Here is an 8,656-nt window from a genome sequence, read left to right as displayed (position 1 = left end):
AATGGATAAAACTTTCTCTTTAAATGCGGGACTTCTTGAATTACCTTGAGAATATGATAATTGATTTGGAAAATGAGAGTTTGAAAAATCATTTCCATTTGATGCTTGGTAAGATGAACGATAACCCTAGGAACCTTGGCTTTGTATAGGGGGCAGAATATACTTGCTTTGGAAACCACTTTGGGGAGGGTTTGAGCCTTTTCTTTGGCATTTTCCAAGAGAAATTTGGATGGTTCCTCCGCTAGAGATTGTAATGAGTGCTATAGGGATTATTCCCTTGATTAACAAAAGTAGCATTCACTTGTTCATGGTGTTCACTATGCACATGTCTATGAGGACAATTGGAAGTAGAATGCAACACACTAGAACAAGTCATTCAAGATTTATTGGAATGATGATGATTATGATTAAGGGAGGAAGACACTTCCTGGGCCGAATTTTGGTTGATAAAAAATTGATCAAACCTTCAAGATAAAGACTTTACTTCGGCAACTATATCATTAGAATTATCAACTGGATATAAGCTTGCATTCTTCCTTCCACCTATAATTTTATCATTTTTAGAAGATAAAGATCGATGTATTGAGTTTTCACTCATGCTCTCATATAAGCGCCACACATCATCTTCATGCTAATCTAAATAAGAACCTCCTATTGAGGCATCAACCATGCCTTTATGGTTATCCGATAAACTTTCAAAGAAATATTAAACTAATTGCCACTTAGGAATGTCGTGATGAGGACATTTTCCAAGAAAATCATTCAACCATTCCCATTCCTCATGAAACATTTCCCCATCCCCTTGTGAAAATTCACGAATTGTAGTTCTCATTGTATTGGTTTTAGACACGGGATAGTACTTTCTTAAGAATTCTTGTTGCATTTCAGCCCAAGAAGTTATAGAAAAATGTCTCAAATTGTTAAAACAATATTTTGCCTTATCCTTTAAGGTGAATGGGAAGAGTTTTAACCTCAAAACTTCTTCCGGCATGTCCGTATATTTTACGGTGGAACAAACTTCAAGAAATTCATCCAAATGGAATGGTTTGTGAAGCATTTGAATGGTTTGTGGCTTGATTTCATAATGATGTGCTCTAAATGGAGGAAGTTGGATGCATGTTGGTGCATTATACTCATTAGGCACATAATGGTCTCTTAAAGCAATGGGAGGATTTGCAATTGGTGGCTCTACATAAGCCCCATGATTTACTTAAACAACGGGAGGTGAGGTGGTACAAAGAATGGCCTTGGCATTCCAATTAGAACTTGACCTTGTGGTTGTGGAACAAAAGGTTTAGGCATGCCCAATGGTACTTGCATATTATCATGTTGTTGTTGCACATTAGGGTGAAGAATGCCTTGTTGGTCTATGTGACCAAGGTCTTCCACACAGTCCTCAATATGGTCATCCATTGATGGAATGGACTCACTTGAATTACCCTTTCACCTTGGATTATGAACAATCGATTCAAGATTTAAATTTAGTGGGACAAAAGTAGGATTTATAGATCTAGGACCATCCATGCACAATGCAAATCAACACAAACAACAACTCAACAAGTAAGAAATAACAAGCACTTCTCCTCCGCAATAAGTCAATCAACAACAACAAGCCCCTACATACATTGATCCCATGTACCATGCTTTTAAACAAATGCAAGAAATAAAATTCTTCCACGTGAGCCGATGATAAACAATGAAAGTGAAATGCCTCCATACGGGCCGACGATTTAACTAAGCAAAAGGAGTTAGAATAGCTCACAAATGGTCCTTAAGCAACTTCAAAATATTTTTAAGCTTTTTGCCTTGCTTTGCTTTTGTAATTTTTATTTTATTTTATTTTATTTTTATTTTATTATTATTATTTTATTTTTTTTAGCTTTTTATGCTCTTTGCTTAGCTTAGCTTGCTTCTTTGCTTTGAAGTTCATTTGCTTTGCTTTCCTTACTCCAAGTACCTAGCCAATCTAGAACAAACACAATAAGAAAACAAAGTAAAATAAAGTAAAAACAAGGATGAAAGGAGTACTAATTCCTAATCAATTCCAAATACGGCGTTGCTAATCCCAGGCAACGGCACCAAAACTTGATAAACACATTGCCGTTATGATGTCCCAAATTGATTGTGTGATTTGGTGGCCAAGGTCAAGTTTGAATTTGTAAAAAGCCACTACCACTACTAACTACTAACGTAGCAAGAGTAAGTAGGGATCGTCCCAAGGGATTTGCAAGGTATTGTGGAATCAATGTTGGATTAATAGGTCGAATGATCAAATAAAGGTTTGGTTAGTTGAATTACAATAATGGTTAAATTAAAATAATGCAATTAATGACAACCTAGAAATTAGGGAAAAGAGTATGAGAGAAAGGTCTTGGGCCTTAGAGTTCACCACTAAGCTTCACTTCACCAAACACTAGCAATTGTAAATTAAAAGGGAAATTTATGTTGTAAATTATGTGTGTGTGTGTGTCATTAATTGAAAATTAAGCATGAATAACAAATAAGCATAGATTATCTAATCAATCAAGTGAGTAGCACAATCTATCAAATAAGACCATTAACCATTCAGTTAAACCACAATTAATGCACACACAAAAATCTAGAGAAATGTACTTCTTGCACTTCTAAGTATGGATCATTAAACAACAAGAATGGATAGTCCACCTATCTAGGAAATTAAAGCAATTACACTACAACTATGCTAATGACATGAAAATTAAACTAATTAAGTTAAGGAGGTAGCATAATCCATCAAGAAATAAGCATGATCCATCAAACAATCCACAAGAGTCATTAATTAAGCACCATGCCTTAACCGTCACTAGATTTATAATTCCAACACACATAGACATGCATCAAACTCATAAAATCTAGAGAAAAGCACATGAACATTCATTCTAGCATACATAAAAATATGGATAGAATTAAATGATCAATTGAAAGCATTAATTCATATAAATCATGTAAAAACATAAGATCTATATTTATTCATGGTCAAAACATCAATTAAAACTAAAATCCCCAAAAATCACTAAATGTTAGGTTTAGGAAGTAAGCCTAGGGGCTATCCTTAGCCCCAAGAGAAGGATTTAGCCACTTATTATAGTGGCTATGGAACCCTCAAGGGTTGTCTTTAAAGTTGGCATCATCTTCTTCTTCCTTGTTTTCTTCCCCAAAACCTTAGTTCTTGAGATAAAAACTATTTCTATATTTGGTAAAAATATCAACTAGATAAACTATATAAATTGGTTTATTTAATTTCAATACAAGCCTCTTTGAGAAGGCAACAAGTCAGAAATAAGGATTTTGATTGGTGAAAACTCGCAGCTACAAAAGTTAGTAGAGTCCGGGCGTGGTCGGGAATTAGACAGCATACTGCCAGCAGTTACTTCGATCGATCGAACAGGACTTCAATCGATCTAACACTTGCTTTGTTCAATCGAAGCTGACGTGGTAAAGATATTATGACACCTGGCAACCTTATCCATTAAGCTGGCACCGCCTTAATCTCGATCGATTAAGTTTGGGACTTCCTTCGATCAATCGAAGTTCCTTTAGTACATTTTTCCTGACTTCTTCCAGGTCTTCTCCTTAGCTCCAAAACTGAACTAAAAAGCTTTTTTTAGCCAGTTTGAACCTTGGTGTCATCGTGAACAAACAAGTTAAAACGTGTTAAAGAGTGGCCAAGTTTGAATTTGTAAAGTGCTACTACTGCCTCTAACTACTAATATAGTTAGGGTGAGTAGGGATCGTCCCAAGGGAAATGAAGCAATATTGATATGGAAACAACGTTGGACTAGTAGGTCGAGTGATCAAAGATGTTTTGATTGGTTAATTAAACTACAATGTTAAGCTAATTCAATACAAAGTAATTAAAATAAATAAATGATAGAGAATAAGAGAGAGGAATCTTGGGACTTAGAGGTCACCACTAAACATCACTTTTCTAAACACTCAATGTGTAATAAGTGAGGGGAAATATATGTTGCAATACTAATATGTTGTAAAATAGAGCTCACTTGCTCAGTCAAAACCACTTTCTTTGGTGCGTGGTTCTTGTTCTTCCTCTTTTGGGTGTAAAGATCTTTCAAGAATTTGGTATGAGCCAGAATTTGTTTAATTGTATCCAAGAGGGGAAGGTTAATCTTTACTTGCCTAAACTTTTTAATGATTTCGTTAGCTTTGCCTTATTGTTTTTCAAGAGAATTGGATCCTTTCAAGGCATTTGCAAATGGAGCTCTTGGCTCATAAACCTTTTCAAAATCGTTTTGAGAGTTATGTTCAACAAAAGAATTTTTCAAATCATTTTGAAAAACTTTTTCAACACTAGAATCTTTCACATGTAATGAAGGAGGAACAAAATGTGAGATAGGACGGGTGTCAACTTTTGGTTGCACCGGTTCACTCACTTTATTTTGGACACCAACTTGGTTGTCAACAATTTTTTCACTTCTGAAGGTTGTCATAGCATTGACATGCTCAATTGTGGGACCTTCCAATGAGGAATTGGTTTCCATAACAAATTGTTGCTTTGTAAGGGCATTTAAAGGCATCTTTGCTTTTTCTCTAGCATTCAAGGTACTAGCTATTTGCCTGACTTGGGTTTCTAGTGTCGCAATGGATTGGGAATGAGAGTCAAACAATTGAGTGTTTGCCTCTGGAGTTCCCAAAGCGGTCACTGCTAGAACTTCCTTGAGAATAAGATGATTGATTAGGAAAATGCGAGTTAGAAAATTGGTTTCCATGTGATTGAAAAGATGATCTATAACCTTGGGAACTTTGGCTTTGTATTGGAGGCGGAACATACTTGCCTTGAAAACCACATTAGGGAGGGTTTGAGCCTTCCCCTCGGCTTTTCCAAGAGATATTTGGATGACTCCTCCACCCAGGATTATAATGTGTTCCATAGGGATTATTCCCTTGGTTGGCAAATGCGGCATTCACTTGTTCATGGTTCTAACTTTGCACATGCCCATGAAGACAATTGGAAGTAGAATGTAAGACACTAGAATAAGTCACGCAAGATTCATTAGATGAATGATGAACATGATTAGGGGAGGAAGGCACTTGATTCACCGAATTTTGGTTGAGCAAACCTTTGAGATAAAGATTTCACCTCGGCGGCTATGTCATTGGAATTGTCAACTTGATATAAGCCGACATTCTTCCTTCCACCTAGATTTCTACCATTTTTAGAGGACAAGGATCTATGCATTGAATTCTCATTCATGCTCTCATATAGACTCCACACATCATCCTCATGCCTATTAAGATAAGAACCACCCATGGAAGTATCAACCATTCCTTTAAAATTATCCGACAAACTTTTGAAGAAAAATTGCACCAATTGCCATTTAGGAATGTCATAATGTGGACACTTCCTAAGCAAGTCATTGAGGTGCTCCCATGCCTTATGAAATAATTCCCCTTCCCCTTGAGAAAATTCTCTAATTGAAGTTCTCATTGCATTGGCCTTTGAAACCGGATAATACGCTTTCAAGAACTCTTGTTGCATTTCTGCCTAAGAGGTTATGAAAAAAGGCCTAAGATTGTTGAACCAATATTTTGCCTTGTCTTTAAGGGTAACAGGAAAAAGTTAGAGTCTTAAAATTTCTTCTGGCATGTCTGTGTATTTCACGGCGGAACACACTTCAAGAAACTCATCCAAATGCTTGTAAGGTTCTTCACTTGGAAGTCTATGATAGTTAGGAAGCATTTGAATAGTTTATGATTTAATTTCATACTGATGTGCTCTAAATGGGGGCAATTGAATGCATGTAGGTGCATTATATTCATTTGGCACATAATGATCACGCAAAGCAAGAAGAGGATTCACAACCGGTGGTGCTACATGAATGCCTTGATTGACTTGCATAATGGGAGGTTGTGGAGCAAAAATTGGTCGAGGCATTCTCAATGGAACTTGGCCTTATTGTTGTGGTGGAATGAATGGTTTTGGCATGCCTAATGGGACTTGAATGTTGTCATGATGCACATTAGGGTGGAGGATACCTTATTGGTCTATGTGACCAAGGTCCTCCACATGGTTATCATTTTGCTCCTCCATTGGTAAAATGGAATGACTAGAATTACCCCTTCCCTTTGAATTACGAACAATGGATTCAAGATTCAAATTAAGTGGGACAAGATTATGATTTAATGACCTATGATCATGCATGCACAAACAAACCAAAAACAAGCAACAAGCAAGTAGCAATCACTTTTCTTCCGCAACAAATCAATAATCGACAATCCTCCACATACTATGGTCCCATGCTCCCATGCTTTGAACAATATGCAAGAAAAATTAAATTGCCTCCACGCAGGTTCACAATCTATGTAAGAAAATAAAAACATGCCTCCACGTGGGCTCACGATTTAACTAGAGATTGAGTTTAGAAAAACTTACAAAGGGTCCTTAAGCAACTTCAATTTATTTTTCAATTTTCGCCTAGCTTTGTAATTTTTTTATTTTATTTTAGATTTTAGCCTTTTTATGCTTAGCTTAGCTCCTTGTTTTAGAATTCTCCTTTACTTCACTTCCTTTGCTCAATTCACCTAGCCAATCAAGAACAAACACAATAAGTAACCAAAATAAAATAAAGTAAAAACACGATCAAAAGAGTACTAATTCTTAATTGTTTCCAAAATACGGCGTTGCCTAATCTCTAGCAATGGCACCAAAACTTGGTGTTGTCGTGAACCAACAAGTTAAAACGTGTTAAAGAGTGGCCAAGTTTGAATTTGTAAAGTTCCACTACTACCTCTAACTACTAATATAGTTAGGGTGAGTAGGGATCGTCCCAAGAGAAAGGAAGTAATATTGATATGGAAACAATGTTGGACTAGTAGGTCGAGTGATCAAAGATGTTTTGATTGGTTAATTAAACTATAATGTTAAACAAATTCAATACAAATCAATTAAAGTAAATAAAGGGTAGAGAATAAGAGAGAGGGATCTTGGAACTTAGAGGTCACCACTAAACAGCACATTTCTAGACACTCAATGTATAATGAATGAGGGGAAATATATGTTGCAATACTAATATGTGTGATTAATTGAATCAACAAGCATGGATAACTAATTAAGTATACATTGTCTAGACAACCTAATGAATAGCACAATATATCAAACTAAGCCATTACTCTTTCATTTAAGCTCACAATCAAAACACATTAATAAGCTAGAGAATTATACTACTTGCATTCATAAGCATGGAACATCAAATAACAAGCATGGATTGTCCTTCCATCTAAAAAAGTAAGGCAACTACACTATAACTAAACTAGGGACATGAAAATTAAACTAGTTGAACTAAGGTAGAGGCACAATCCATCAAGAAATGAGTATAAACCATTAAACAAACCACAAGAGTATTCCATTAAAGCACCATGCCTTGACAATCTCTAGATTCATAGTATCAACACACATAGACATGCATCAATAACACAAAACCTAGAGATAAACACATAAACATTTATTCTAGTATACATAGACATATGAGTAAAATAAAATGATCAATTAGAAGTATTAAACAACACAAATCATTATAGAAACAAGATTCATATGTAAATCAAACGTCAAGACAAGAATTACAATACAAATTCCCTCAAAATACAAAACATCAAGATCTAGAAGGCATTCTTAGGGCTAACTCTAGCCCCAAGAAGATGTTTAGCCACTCATTGATGTAGTCATCCAACCTTCAAGGGCCATCTCCATGGTAGAAATGATCTTCTTCTTGATGGAAACCCTTAATGAATGGAAGAACTCCCAAATAATGTGTTTTTCTCTAATCTCTAACCTCCCTCTCTAAGATAATGTATCTCTTCAAGATTGTATATCTCAACTTATATGTAAAAATGGCTCAAAATCCTTATATAGGTAGATCAACTGTCACACCCAATGGTCAGGCCTCATGCACTAGGGCCCCCTTCAGTGATTGCCCCACGAGCCATCTTTTAATGAGCTGGACTCTGTTTTTTTCCAAACGTGAGGGTGCTCGATCGATCGAAGTTTGGTGAGATCGATCAAACCATGGCGGCGCCTTTTGGAATAGGGACAGATTTGAGATATTTTTGGGATATTTTGGGAAAAAGACAAAAGTGATAGGTGGGGATAAGATTAAAGAAGTTCGATCAATCGAAAGGATGTTGGATCGATCGAAGATGGAAATTCTTAGGGATAAGGACGAGAGGCTCAATCCATCTTAAGAAGGTTGGATCGATCATTGTGAGATCGATCGAAGATTTGTCTGATCGATCGAAACTTACTGTTTTCCACCACTGTGCTTCCACTTTGCTCATTTCTTCCATTTAGCTTGAGTTTACTTCTTTTTTGCTCTAATTTGGCTAAATTGACTTATTTTGGGGATAAATGCCTGAAAAGGGTAATGACACGAAATTAGTCTAAAATGGAAAAGTAAGATAGATAAAGGTCCTTGAATACTCGAGCTTAAGGGGTTTAAAGACGCACTTTTCAGTGCTCATCACACCCCCAAACTTAAATAATTCTAGTCCCTAGCAATGAACTACAAAGTAAAGGAATGAAATGAACAACTATACAACTATAACTAGAAAACAATGAAATGATAACACCACTTTCGTAGGGAACACGATTGCATTTAGCATATGCAACAAGCCTTTTAAATCCCTA

General features: G+C 36.0%; 1 non-coding gene across 1 annotated transcript; it reads left to right on the top strand.

Annotated features, from left to right (window-relative positions):
* The first annotated feature begins 728 nt into the window (after nt 1–728).
* On the top strand, nt 729–835 carry LOC132305664 (small nucleolar RNA R71). Its single transcript, XR_009481665.1, has one exon. It is a non-coding gene; the product is annotated as a small nucleolar RNA R71 (small nucleolar RNA).
* Nucleotides 836–8,656: the final 7,821 nt, after the last annotated feature.

The sequence above is a fragment of the Cornus florida genome, unplaced genomic scaffold (genome assembly GCF_030987335.1).
Source record: "Cornus florida cultivar Cherokee Brave unplaced genomic scaffold, ASM3098733v1 CherokeeBrave_3.0.0_Hap2_Chr04, whole genome shotgun sequence".
In the NCBI taxonomy this organism is placed as follows: Eukaryota; Viridiplantae; Streptophyta; class Magnoliopsida; order Cornales; family Cornaceae; genus Cornus; species Cornus florida.
This window is presented reverse-complemented; position numbering and strand designations above follow the sequence as displayed.